Genomic DNA, 14,385 nt, shown 5'->3' on the forward strand with positions numbered 1-14,385 from the left:
CACTAGAAGAAGGTATGTAACAATACAGACTTACATTATGTTCCTTCTTATGGAATCCCCCCGGCCATTTACAAACTGCACAAGCCTAACAAAACAAGAAAATAAAACATGAAAACATGCTAATTGGAATATTTACCATTAGCATTTCAGTGCCTAGGTACTTCCCACTGATAGTCTGCAGTATAAACCGGTGGAATCAGGCCAGTGCTACAAAAGCAAACATTGCTTTTAACCTTGCAGTCAAATGACAAGGAAATGGGAGGAGAGTGAGCCAAGCCTCCCCTGGTGCAATCAGGTGCAAAGCCATTCAGGCAGTGGCTTCACACCTGTTTACAAAGTCCAGTGCTCTGACCCAGCTCCTAAGCATGCATCAAACCAGCCTCAGTTTGTGGAAAAGTGGACCAATGACCCAGTCAGTCCCTGAGGCTCAGAGAAATTTGACCCTCCCTAATTCTGTGGGAAACAGGCTTCCAGCTGGGTCCACCAGCTGCCAGCTTTCTACACAGTCTTGGGCACTGTCAACTGGTGCGATGCCTTAACTAAGCTGGATGGAGAGATCTCAGAGATATTGCTTATCACATGAATACACCAAATCTCATCCTCTATTAAGGAACCTTTTGCTATAATGCAAACAGGTCCCTGCTCCCAACAGGGAGCAGTTACAGTGCAGTCCTTCACCCAAGCAGGAACAACAAAAGAAGGGATGTAGATAATCTTTGTGGAAAACACATCATTCAAAAAGTACTGACTGCTGGAGCATGAGGCCACTGCTCCCACTGGCATTCCCCTGTGCACCTTGATGAATCCTCTCTCTTGCTCAGGCATAGAAAAAGCTGCTGTGAAAATAACATTCTAGAACACAGTAGATCAGTTGGCACTGAAAAATGTTTGTATTCAATTGTTCTTCAGTTCTGTTAGCCTTTTGGCCATCTTCCTAAATTTGACAGCAACGTCTGTCATGTAAAATCAATTCTGGATTTTTTTTAATATGTCTTTATATGAGCACTCTGCTTTTTAAAAGGCAGAAGGCTGATGAGAGCAGGGAAACAAGGGACTTACGGATCCCAGTGGAGTTACAGAGAAAGATGCTGGCAAGTGCCTCCTCTGCTGTTGTTACAACAGTGTTGTTGTAGCCACAGTGACCGAAGGATGATTAACTATTTAACACCTCCCTAAATTTTATCAGCTTCTATTTGAGACCTGAAAAAGATCTCCAAGGCCACATCTCATCAGCTTTATCTCAGATGTAGCAGCTGATTTATTCTCAGATATTCTTCCCAGAAACCTTGTCTTGTTGGCACTATTAGAGACAGGCCTCTATTTCCCTATTTTCAACATCTTGCATTTTATAGAAAAGTTTTAGCAGACATAAACCCCAGGACAACTCCTCACAAACAGTTACACAACTGGAACAGCAGACAACAAGGGCAAGGAGCTTCCAACTGGAGTGTAACCACACAGGTCCCACACTTGAGCCTGTGTCCAGGGCCAGGACAGCACCTCCAACAGGAACAAGGTGTTTGCCAGTGCTGGCTCCCCTGCTCCTGCACCCAAACATCCGAAATTTCAATATAAGACCAGGGAATGGGGATCATGTCATTAAACGAGAATCCCAGTTTCCATTCATGTGGCTAGAAAGAAAAAGGGAAAAACTCCTTATAAGCACATTTTTGACTGGCAGAGGCTTTCAGCTCCACAGGTCTCAACTAACAGCTGTCCAGCAGAGACACCAGTTTGCTCTGGTTTCTGACTGAGCTGTGCATACAAAGGTGTCAAAGCTCTGCCTCAAAGCTGCTCGTGGGGAAGGGGAGGGCAGACACAGACAGTGGGACAAATGTGGAGCCTGCCCTGCTCCATCCCAGCTCAGAAGCCATTCAGAAGGCCTTGAGGAGATTAGTCCTTTAGGCAGGGGTGAATTTTAGATATCATTCTTTGATACCACAGAGACATACACCACCAGCTTCTGTCACTGTCAGTAGAAGGCAATGTCAGGCCTCGGCAGACAGCCCTGTGACCTTCTCTTTAAAGATTTGTCAGCTTTACTCCATAACACGGATATCAGCCAGCTTTTAAAAACAGCCTCCAAGTGCACAGGCGTGAGCCTGCTCACAGGTACCCTGATTAAGCCAATAACAGAATTCATTCCTTATTACTAGTAGGGGAAAGAGAACAAAAATGAAGCTGCCATAAATAAACCAAAGTAAAGGGCAACTTCTGCCCTCAGCTGTAGGTGAGCTGGAAGGGGTCATTCAGGGAAGACAACATAACTGAGTCTGCGGAATGATGCCAGGATGGAGATGCATACCTGCCTCTGCCTCCCCCAGCACCAACAGCAAGGCAAATTCTGCTTATTTCTTATGTAAGCAGATGGACTCTGGACTAGGCTGCAGTCAAACAGGGACAGCCTCAGCCAGTCTAGACACATCTGTGCCAGTGGCACAGGGGCTTGGCTGGATACCCATAAGCAGGGTGGCTGCGGTGGCTCAGGGGAGTGTGGAAAAAGTAATTTTGGGTGAGTAATTTTTCAACAAGGGGGTATAATCTGCGCCAGGTGCTCTGCTGACATAGGAAGGCAGAGCTCCCCAGATGCCAGTGCCTGTGATAACCAGTGGCTGGCTGGTAATGGTTTGGATCTCAATGGCTTTAACCACATCAGCATGTGCCGCAGGCTGGGGCAAGACGGCCTGAGGTTCCCCAGCTTCTCAGACATGGTGAAGGGAAGCCAGAAGGGAAAGCCTGATGCAGTATACACATGAAACAGTGAATGAATTTATTAAAGAAGCCCCCCTTGTGACAGTGTCTTTCTCTTCATAAAGTTTCATTGCATAGCTGTTCTCCCTTTTGGTTTGTCAGCCTTCTTTTCTCCTCTGTATTAAAATTGAAATGTTCAAACCGTGCAGCTGATTCAGATGAGAGGACTATAACCACTGGATATATACTCTGCACCTAAACACAGCACAGCCTTGCAACATCTTCTTTTAGGAAACAACATTGCCAAAACACATGGCCAATTTAGGCCATGTTGGAATAACCCATCCTTCATTTTGCTCCTCCAGGCACGGGTGTACTTCTGTACCCTTCCCTCCTTGATGATTTACATCTCACATAAACCTGGCCTGGCTCTTAGGTGCTCCAAAACATGAGCCAACAGAGGAGTGGAGTTGACTTTAATCCACCTTGGTGCCTTCACTAGTCCAGAACTATGATAGGCTGTACCTATCTCAGCACAACCGAGACTGTGCTGTTTCTCACAGAAAACAAAGTGAATTACACCAGCAGCAACAATGGACTAGAAGCAGGAGCAAAATCTGGGCTTCCAGGGAAAGCTCCTAGAAGTTTGTTCTGAGGGGACTCTGTCCTTTCTCTCACCATCTATTTATTCAGCCAGGATTTATTCAGCTGCATTGTAAGGGAGAGTCACCCCTTACATCTCACTCATTTTCGTAAGAGTTCAAGTTCGCTACAGCTGAAGGGAGTTGTGCAAACGGATCCTGTTAAACTGTAACCAGTCATCGGATGTGCCAGTTAATTATCTACTTTGAAGCTTGTCCCTTTTGATAATAATTTTCCATGGTTGCAGAATTAAAGCTTAACTGGTCATTGGCTTCAAAAATGACCTTGTCTGACAGGGAATGTGGAAGAGGAAACAACAGTAACATGACCTTCTTGTGTAAATTCTAGATGTGGACAGAGGGGAGAAAAATACTGCTGGCAGCTTCCAATTGACTCAGTGATTTATCTCAACCAGTCTGTAACCTCCCCCCGCTCATCTCCAGGCATGAAAGAAACACCAGCTCCTGCCTCCAGGAGCTGCAGGGCAGTGTCAGAGAGAGCCCTACCTACAGGGCTTATTAGGCAGGAGAGATGCACTTGGAAAGCACAGGAGCATTACAACCTGTGCACCTGACTGGTGAGCTGCCTGCTCCCTTCCTGCAGTACTGGCCAGTCTTGAGGAAACATGATGGAAACATAATAAGTATTTAAAAATCCAGACTACAGGCAGGGGAGTTTCTGAGCAGATGCCAAGTGTGACAGTCCACTATCATTAGGCACAAGTAAGGCATTAAAACCAGTCCAGTTCCACTGGACTCATAACTTAGAGCAGTAAAATTGTGTTACACTCCAGTATCACATCCAGAACTATTTTAGCCCTTTAAGTCCATTATAAGATGGAAATGAATCCTAAATTTTCCTAGGCAGACAACCAACAGTAAAAAGCAAAGGGCAAGGACAAGACAAACATCACCAGATGTGATGATATGTTACAAAGCCCACGCCAGACTTCTCCCAGCAGCCAGCACTCACTCAGACAAGATGCTGGGGAGTCAGGGCTGCTCACACACATGGTTACTACAACAATTTTTGGAAAGGGGCAAGAGGGAACATAATTCATTACCAGATTTAAGAAGACTTAGTCACACAGTAATGAGGGTAAGTGACCGGACAGATTGTCAAAGAAGGAAAAGCTCTTAGCATGAGTCCTCTCTCTTCAAAAGCACCTTGCTTAAGATTTACAAACCCACTTTGCTGACTAGGAGTGAAATTTAAGCTTAAAATCCTTGAAAACATTACTCAGTCCAATGTGATGATAAATCAATGAGGTGAAGAAACATCCATTCATTTACATAATTTTTTAGTTACCCGAGATAAAGTGGAATTTGTGTTGTTCTAAAGCACTGGGAGAGTTAAATGTCTAAGGGAATACTTAGACATTTAACAGTAATAATAACTTATTTTTAAAAGATTTTGGATCAAACAACACTGGAACCAGAGATTTCCAGAACTCCTCACAAATGAAGACCTCACCAGCCAAAGGGCCCCTTGTTTCCCTGCTTGTGCCCACTGGTGGTCTTGGTTTCGCTGGACAGCTGCAATCTGCAGGCTTGGAAGAAACTCCCTGGCAGAGCTGCTGAACTGAAGCCTCCAAGCTTCCTTGGTGCTCTGCTTCAAGCCAGCTTCCCTGGCTAAATTGCCCAAGAACTGGAAACTTGGTCTCTGCAGATCCACTCAGCTATTTTGCCCAGAAAATTGGACCTCAGGACACCCACTCAGTAAGATCTTGCTGTTTTGGAGATTGCCTAGGAGGAAACTTAGAGCTGCACTTTGGATACTGCAAAAATTCAGAGCCTGAAACACCTTCCTCTCAGTGGCCTTAGTTTGATGGGAAATACACCACCCAGTTCCAATGACTTGCAGATACAGCTTGAGATCACACAAGGAGAAAACCCCCAGTAAAAAGGAAGATGGGACTCTTGGAAGGGTCCTGCACTGTGAGGCATTGAGTGCTTATTGTTGTACAATGGGAAAATTCTGCAGTGCCACGAAGAGCACAAAGATGCTGTTTATATCCACTGGCTGGTTTCAGCGAGCTATTTTGTACTAAATTTCCCTGCTGATCCAGCTGCATTGTGATAGCAGGTGTCTGCTAGCATCTATCACATGTTATTGCATTTTTCCCTTCCACCTTCAGGTGTAAAGAACACAATGCATCACTGCACAATAGGAGAGGAAGAAGACGCTGCCTAATTTCCCATAGGATGCAATATTTATCCTGTAAGTGCGGATTAACTGAATAACTTGCTAGATTTGTGTCAAGGCTTGTAAGGAGTGGTGACTAATCCTAGCTAGTGGGGATTAACAATGTTTGCTGTGGGAAATGTGCCAGACTTTTCAATTATATCATGTCTTACAAACAGACTGCAATGGTTCTACATGAATACAACTGCGTTCTTGCCACAGCACAGTGATAACAGCATACGTCCTTTCTAGTTTTTTAATGCCACAGACTAGAGCAAGCCTCAGCAAGAACATCACCTGGATGGACAGCAGTACAAGAGCCTGCTCCTCTTTTAAAGTAGGGCAAAAGGAGGAGTAGGATCAGGTGTGCAGTTAGAAAGCCCTAAAGTTACACCTTAAGAAGCTATGGTTGAGTGTGCACCACCTGTGTTACCCTCACAGGATAACACACACATACTCACACACTTCCCAGAAGAAGGGAGCCCTGGAAAGCCACAGATGGCTGTCTGGAGAAGTGGTGTTGAAGACTCAGACTCCAAGCAGCACCCAAGGCCACTCTCAGTGGTGGAAAATTACATTACTAGAGCCCTGATCATCAGCAAGGGAAAAAGCAGAAAGAAATCCAAGAGGTCCAGCTGGCAACACAAGCATCCCACTGTGTTCTTACCCAGAAACACCTCCCCATGAAGTGTGTTCTGAAAGGTACAGCTCACTCAGCTTTTCCTTTCGCTGCCTCAGCATAATAGGGAGACACAAGGCACCTCATGCTCCTCATGGTACAGAAAAAGGTCTGAGGTGTGGCACTCAAAGCAGGTTGAAGGGATACAGCCCATCCTGACCACTCCAGCTCACTTCCACATACCCATAGCCAGACCAAGGGTTTGACTCAACACCAGTTTGCATCTTCCGCTTGGCTTGAAAAATTTCTGGATATCACAGAATCATTCAGGTTGGAAAAGGCCTCTGAGATCGTGTCCAACCTATGACCAAACTCCTCAATGTCAAGCACACCATGGCACTGAGTGCCACAGCCAGCCTGTCCTTAAACACCTCCAGGGACAGTGACTCCACATCTCCCTGGGCAGCCCATTCCAACATCTAACCACTCTTTCTGTGAAGAAATTCTTGCTAATATCCAACATGGTGCAGTTTAAGACTACCTCCTCTCACCCTGCCGCCAGTGACCAGGCAGAAGAGGCCAATTCCCACCTGGCTACAACTTTCTGTCAGTAGCTGTGCAGAGTGGCAAGGTCACCCCTGAGCCTCCTTTTCTCCAGGCTAAACACCCTCAGCTCCCCCAGTTGCTCCTCACAAGACTTGTACTCCAGACCCTTCACCAGCTCTATTGGCCTTCTCTGGACATGCTCCAGACCCTCAATGTCCTCCTGAACTGAGGGGCCCAGAACTGGACACAGGACTCGAGGTGCAGCCTCACCAGTGCTGAGTACAGAGGAAGGATCACTTCCCTAGTCCTGCTGGCCACACTCCGATACATCTATGAAGCAAACCAAAATGAATACAAAAATAAAGCAAACTACAGAGGCTCAACTTGTCAGTATTGCCTCTCCCATTCTCTGACCTGACAGAGTTCAATTCTCAGGACCAAACTACTTGTCTTCTGAGTATAACCCTCCTGCCAGTGAGCCTTCATTCAGACTCAGCCATGGGAGCTTTATGCTTTGCACAAGACAAAATCCCCTTTCTGTGCTCCTCCTGGAGCTCTCCTAACAAGCCACATATTAACACTGATTTCTCCCACAAGTATCAGTAGTTATTACCACTTAATAGTGTTCCAGCGTGCTTGGGAGTAACAATAGCACCGAAGTAATTAGAGGAAAAGGAACATCTTCTTACGAGTAAGGCATGCACAGCTGAACAGAGTGTTTTGCAATAGCATGACTGCCCAGTGACAGCTGTTCCAGCACACCTGAGATGGCCTACTCATTTTTCAGATTGGTGACAGATTGTCCCCCGTGACTGCACCCACCTCCACAAGGACTTGGCAAGAAAAGCAGAGAAACCCATCATGAAACAGCCCACAGTCACCCGGCAAGGCCCTTCTGTGTCATCAGAGATGTTTAGATCCAGATTCTGCATCTAAACACAGAGAAGGGTCTTGAGCCTCACCTAGCAATGCTTTCACCAGCTAACTACAGGGAAAAGCACCACCACACCCTCATTTTTAAAGTATTTCCAGCTGAAGTATTTAATTTCTGGTTTATTAGTTTAGCTGTAGCTATTCGTGAAACAAACAAAAGCTGCAAGCAAAGGGGAGCTTAGGCCTCACACATGTTTTTTCTGGCTATTGTACATCACCGGTCCAATGTGGACAGACACCATCACCCCATTTTGTAGTCAGGAGAGCAGGGGGACAGGGAAGAGAAGGGAAGGACAGGGTGTCTCACAGGCAGACCTGCTGCTCTGTCAAGCCACACTCAACCAAAAGCCTGGCATGGTGAGACTCTCCTTGCTCATCCATGGACAACTTACTATAAGCAGAGACAAGTTTCTCCTGTTTGTAAACAGTTATTCAAGCAACAAAGTTAAACACTTCCATTTATTTCTTGTTCCCACATCCTTACAATCTTACAAGTCCTCCTTGTGATTTTTCAGCTAGCTCTGAAACTTGCTGGGAGCTCCAGGAAGCTTCTCTCTTTTCAATAGGGAGGTCCGCAGGGACACCTACGCCAAGACCAAAACTGAAGCACGGTGTAGAGCAGGGCTTAAACTGCTGCATTCCCCAGACCTACCAGCTTGGGATCTCCATTTGCCGGGCTGCACCCAGCAGCTGGGCTGGTCAAGAAAGCTTAAACCTGAGGTGGGAATAAGGCAGGAGCAGTTATAGGGGAGTAGATGGGAAGGGCAGGGAGACCAGAGGTGGGTAAGGCTTGGGGTAGAGGGGAAGGTGATGACAGCGAGACCCTATTCCAAAAATATTGGGCTTTGCTGCTCCAGATCCTCCAGCAAAACATGGAACAGGAAACCTACTGTCAGCCTGAGCAAAAGCTTTGGTCATCTCCAGGCTGCTTCAAACAGCTGCTCCCACAGCATTTGGATGTCCTGTCTCTACCTGCCCCCTCCTGCCTTCCCTGTGCTGAGCATTATGTTAATGAATCATGCACCAACCTCCTTCCTTGATTTATTTGCCAAAAAAAGATTTGTGTGGGGTGGCAATTAAAGAAGTAGACTGTGATATTCATCAGCTTGTGTGCCTCTGAACCTGCCCACATCCTGGAGCAGCAACTCCTTACAGGTGTTCAGATACTGTGGTAATAAGCGTTTGGACAAAGAAAATACACCATCAAAAACAAGAGTTGGGAGAAAAAAGAGGAGACTCCTCAGAGAAAAGGAAAGAAAGAATATAGGTTGAGGAGTTCAATTTGCCACATTTTTTTGATCAACCTTCAGAGATTTCAGTCCAATGCAAGACTGTAATGAAAATGTTAGAGAGGATAATATTTTACAGATATAAATTGTATTCTTCAAGCAAATCAGTATGCATACTACACAAAAATATTTTAAATCATTGTCTACTAAACCCCATACTCTCCTGGAAGCAACAACAAAAAAATTTGCTCATATTCTTTGTTTAACTCACTTCCTTATGTAAGGTCCATGTTTTCTTCTAACACAGTGGTAGGAGAGTTGTGAAATACAAATAGCTTCTCTTTTTACTCTTCAGAATTATGTACAATATTGACTGCTCCCACTCACTCAGATTATCTATATTTTGTAAACAGCAAGCACACTTTAAAAGTGCAGATTTTTTCCAAGGCCTTCTCAATTCTGCTGATGTAAAACTTCGCACTGATCTATTAAAATTACTTTTACATCCAAGTACCTTCCAACAGGCTGTACCCCTTTCCATGCTTTCTAACGTGTACTTTTCACCACTGTTACAAAACTACAAAACCCAGACCTACTACACCACATTTCTGACCAAGATTTGTTTGAGAATATCTGACTGGTGGTGACCCAAACACTCCCTAAACCTCAGCTCTTTCCTTATTTTCCATGCTTGATGCTCTAACCATGCTGGCACTTCATGTCCAGAAAGATAAGAGCTGTAAACTTGGTGAACATTCCTATGGGGTTGGTTGCACACTTGCCTTTCTAGTATTTAGATAAACATTTTAGCAACATCAGATATTGTTTGGAACTCTGATTCTGTACACTGTGAACATTATCTAAAAGTACTTTCCTAAAAACTCCACATGAAATGTTTGTGCCTTTCAGGTCCTCATTAAACACCTCATTTCCCAAAGTATTGATTTTGAGTAATGTCTTAGTGCAAGGACTTCTCTGCTGCTTCTACTCAGTCACAATCATCATCATCAGTGGAGTGTTCAGCTTCTCAGGGAAGAACTGAATGACTTTTTTTGGCACTAGAAGGGTTAACAACTGACAGGATATTTTTAAGTCAGCTATGTCAATTATTCTGTCAATGTTTCAACTTTTCCACTGTCTTGGGAGTTCAGTGCTGCTTTTGTTGCTTTTCCACACTAATGTTCCAAGCCCTCTTGAGCAACATCCTCCCTCCCCCAACCTCCCATTTGTTCAGCTTTTTAAGAAACCCTTTGCACTTGTGAGTGTAACCTATGCCAGAAATATTAACTGTAGGTTTTATAGCTGTATAAAATCTGGCATAAATATCACAACTCAGTCTTAACTACCAAATATTTGCAACATACCTTTAGTGTCAATGGTTACACTATTTAAAATATGAGCGGGCTGGTGGTGGCACATTTCCCCATTTGAAGAGAAATTTAATAGATTTCCTTGGACTACAGATGCTTTGGAGAAATTAGTATTTGAAATTTGGGCTGTCCAACTGGACTGTTTCTTAATTACAACAAAGAGCAGGCAGTTTCTGTCAGCTGAGACTACCAAGAATAGAGTTGCTCCCTTCATCATTGCTTTGATAAGCAGATGGCCTCGGCCATTTGTTCACTGTGGAGCTGGAAATGGAGCTGGTTCAATGCAAGACATGGCAGAAATTAGTTACAGGCAACAGGTTGGCCCTGACTCCTGTCGCGTGCTAGGAAGTGGCACCTCTAGAACAGGAGAGGTCAGGAAAAGGATTCTTTGTTTTGGGGTTGATGCTTCTTCACTGCATTACACAGTATAAAGGTGTAAGATGATGCTGATTCTGTCACACCTTTGCCTAAAAGGATTCCTTCCTTCTTTCATTCTGATTTAGTATTGGGCTCCTCACTACAAGAAGGACATTGTGGATCTGGAGTGTGCCCAGAGAAGAGCAATGAAGCTGATGAAGGATCTAAAGGAAAAGTCCTGCAAAGAACAGCTGAGGGAGCTTGTGGAGGGGCTTGGCCTGGAGGAAAGGAGGCTGGGGGGGACTTTATCACCTTCCACAACTCCCTGAATCTCTGCTCCCAGGTAACAAGAGACAGGACAAGAGGAAATGGCATCAAGTACTGCATACTTGCAGCTGATCCGTGTTAACATCACTGCACAGATTAAGCACCTGAAACATCTTGGATGGTTTTTCCTTATGGACACCATCCCAGTGAAAAGATGGCAAAGAGTACAAAGAATATAAGGACATTTCTGCAGGTATCAGAAGCACCCAGCTGAAAAGATCATGAGTGGGGCACTGGAATAATGGATAATGTTTACATGATAGATGTACTAAGGATGCTCTTCCTAAAGGCAACTTTCAAGCAAAAGGAGTATGCTGTCAAAAATGTTAAAGACTACAGCTCTAAGGAGTAAGATTTCAACACCTGCCCTGGTTATTTAAGGATATATTTTCTTAGTTTGTATCCAACCATGTGTTGTTGTTCTTTTTAAGATGACACCCTTCAGAGAAGGCAACTGAATTACTCAGAGGCAGGTCCTGACCAGTCCCACTGAGCACAAGCAGGCACAGGGAATGGAGGGAAAGTCACCTGGCTGCTTTTTGGATGGGAAAGCATCATCCTGGTAGCCTTAGAAACAAAGACCATAAGCACAGCTTGCAACCACTTGGCCCCAGGCTACTCCTTGCCCTTCTTTGAGCACAGCAGGGCTGGGTGCGGGCAGTCCTGAGCAGAGATCCCACAGAAGAACATGAGCTCTTCGGGATGTGGTGTCTGACTCAACAAGGCAGAATGCAGGCAGCACTGGGGCACTGCGCTGGTTTAGGGACTAGGACTTGGAAATAGTTTAACACACAGAGCCCAAATCAGAGTCATCACCAAAGACTTTGCGGCTGCTCTTGGCAAAAGACCTACTCCCAGTGATTTGGTGATAGGCAAATGCTGCTGTTTGTACTTCCAGAGCTTAGTCACTTTGGTAATTTAAGCAAGTAGTAAGCAATCTTCACTTCCTGTCCTGATAAACCATTCAAAACAACATCACCTGGTTTATCAGCACTGCCTCAGAGAACACCATTCCAATTGAGAGATAAAGCTTGTGTGCTTTGATATCATTTCTTCAGTGACCCCTTTGAATCTGAAGTGCTATTGAAGTGCAGGATCTTATCTGTGCATGGTCACAAACATATTGGCTTTGTAGCAGGCTTTGCCCAACATCATGCCAACCCTCCCAGCCTTGCTTCCTCTGTTGTACCCTGTTCCAGAGGGACAGAGCAGATCCTACTTTGCTTACAAACTACAAGCCATATAAATAGCTGAGAGCTTCATTTGCAATCTGAATTTGCATATATCTGATAACAGCATGTAAAGCAAGCTTACAAGAAAAAGAGAAAAAAGATCAATTTTTACCTTATTAGGTGGGACTGAGTCTCCACAAAGTGGCTGTGGGATAGAAAAGGGTATCCCTGCACAAAAACTCATTTGTCCTTCCCTGACCTGTGAGTCGCCCCTGTCACCAATCTCACACCCTGATGCCTCCAAACCCAAGGTAGTTGCAGTGTTGTACTGACCAGCTTCTCTCCATTAAATATTCAAACAGGCCCGTAACTCCCAGTCTCAGTACCCTGGGGATAAGTCTGATTTTAAAAGAACAACCTCCAAGCTGGGAAGAAAAGTTGCTGTTCTCTTTTAGTTGGTGTAGGGGAGAAGGGAGGAAGAGAGAAAACTTTCACTTACTTCCTGTAAGTGAAGCCTTCAGCCTTATCTTCAACCTTTAAAACATTCTCTTCAAGGCAGAAATACTACAGCCAGTGTGTCCAAAGAACTTTGCTTCTATCATGACCAGTCAAGTCCAACCAAAATGTCTTTCAACTTCATGCTGGATTGGGCCCTTAAACTGAGCAGATCAAGGCAATGGGCACCAACAGAACAAACTAAGAGGTCATTATTGTTGCTGAGTTATAAGCAAATGCCATGATTTGGAAGAGCACTAGTGTTAACAGCTTAGTTATGCTATAAAAACCACCAAAAAATACTTTTACTTAAAATTCCTGCACACTGATACTGATTAGAACAGCCTTTAGATCATGGCCCTATTTCCTGTGAGCATATATAAATTTATATAGAAGACCCTTGCCGTGATTCCCTGAATGTTTATATCAAAGTGATTAGGTAAGTACTGACTTTTCAGAAGAATCCAATGACAAACAAGGCCAAATGCCAAATATTTAGGAAACAGGGGTATTTAGAAATGAGATTACAACATCAATGTCAGAAATATCTAGAGTTGGAAAAGAATCAGGTAAATTGCAACATCAATTCTATCCAGTAACCCTTCCTCTCCAAACTCACTTTGATGTTCTAGTCAAATATTTCAGACTGCAGATCAAACTCAGGTCTGGTTTTGGTGGAAGTGTTTTTACATAGAATTTCAGGAGTCAAGGACTTGGGGTTTTGCATTGAGGCCAGTAATCAGGCTGTCAAAAGAATAACCATCACTGCTGTAGAGCAGGGGCTCCCTTTCCTAGTACTGCCAGAAAGATTGAACTAGTGCTTAAACTGCACATATATATATATATATAGATATATACTCCCCAAATGCAGATTCCTGGTGCCTGTGTGTGCTTTCAAGCACCCACATCAGTCAGTACAGCAAGTTCCTACACCTGTGGCTCAGAAAAAATTGATTTGCATTAGAGAAAAAGTTAGACGGTGGCAGCTTTACAGCTTCTTCCAACTGGAAGCAGGAGTTGCTTTGCCAGGAAGCTCTTCTTTCTGCAAGTAGAGCTTTCTTCGTTGGGTACTACAAAAATAAAAGTACTAAAAATGTAGAACTTGGACATAAACCTTCAAAGGATAGCACTGTCTCATGGGGCAGTCACTACCCCAAACCACGCACACAGCCGGGAACATTGTGTGGCTTTACCCTGATCTCCTCAAGGTGCACAGCTCAGGAAATGACCGTGATTCCACAGGTGGCTCTGACTGTCTGAGCCTTGGTGCTTGCAATTGTTGCAGGGCATTGGAGAGCAAAACTTGCACCAATTTTGCCATTAAATGGCAATACCCCATGACTGAATACCTTAAGGGCTGAGGGGACCTCAAGGGACTAGTACTTGACTTCTGTGAGGGCTGGAAAACCCACCAGGAATGTTTCATTTCCATGAGGTTTCTGTCACAGCAAAAGAGCCTAAATTGGACAAAAGTTAATAAATAAATTGATTGTTCAAGGTACAGGGATGGAATGGTAGAATTGAGGCCTGGAAAAAGCAGGTTTGGTCTGCTTGGAAGACAGGATACAGCCTTGGGGGGTTACCACAGTGCACACAGGTCTAGTATTCCCAAAGTATACCAGAGCTACCCTGCAGGGATTTCCTCATCTTGAGATCCTACACCGCAGCGTGTGACAGCCCACTCGTGGATTCTCTGCAGCACATCCCAGGCTCTGCTCTGGAAAACCAAGGACATATAGGAAAAGAAAAAAAATGTCACTTCTTCAGTTCTCCTACACTGTTGCAGACAGACCATTTGCAGAGCTTCTCTCACGGAGGAG

General features: G+C 44.5%; 1 long non-coding RNA gene across 1 annotated transcript; it reads left to right on the forward strand.

Moving 5' to 3' along the window:
- The first annotated feature begins 2,437 nt into the window (after window positions 1-2,437).
- On the forward strand, window positions 2,438-14,066 carry LOC108446255. The gene is made up of 3 exons (XR_001861397.1): window positions 2,438-2,512; window positions 5,471-5,553; window positions 10,718-14,066. It is a non-coding gene; the product is annotated as an uncharacterized LOC108446255 (long non-coding RNA).
- The last annotated feature ends 319 nt before the right edge of the window (window positions 14,067-14,385 follow it).

The sequence above is a fragment of the Corvus brachyrhynchos genome, unplaced genomic scaffold, assembly GCF_000691975.1.
Source record: "Corvus brachyrhynchos isolate BGI_N302 unplaced genomic scaffold, ASM69197v1 scaffold4, whole genome shotgun sequence".
Classification (NCBI taxonomy): domain Eukaryota; kingdom Metazoa; phylum Chordata; class Aves; order Passeriformes; family Corvidae; genus Corvus; species Corvus brachyrhynchos.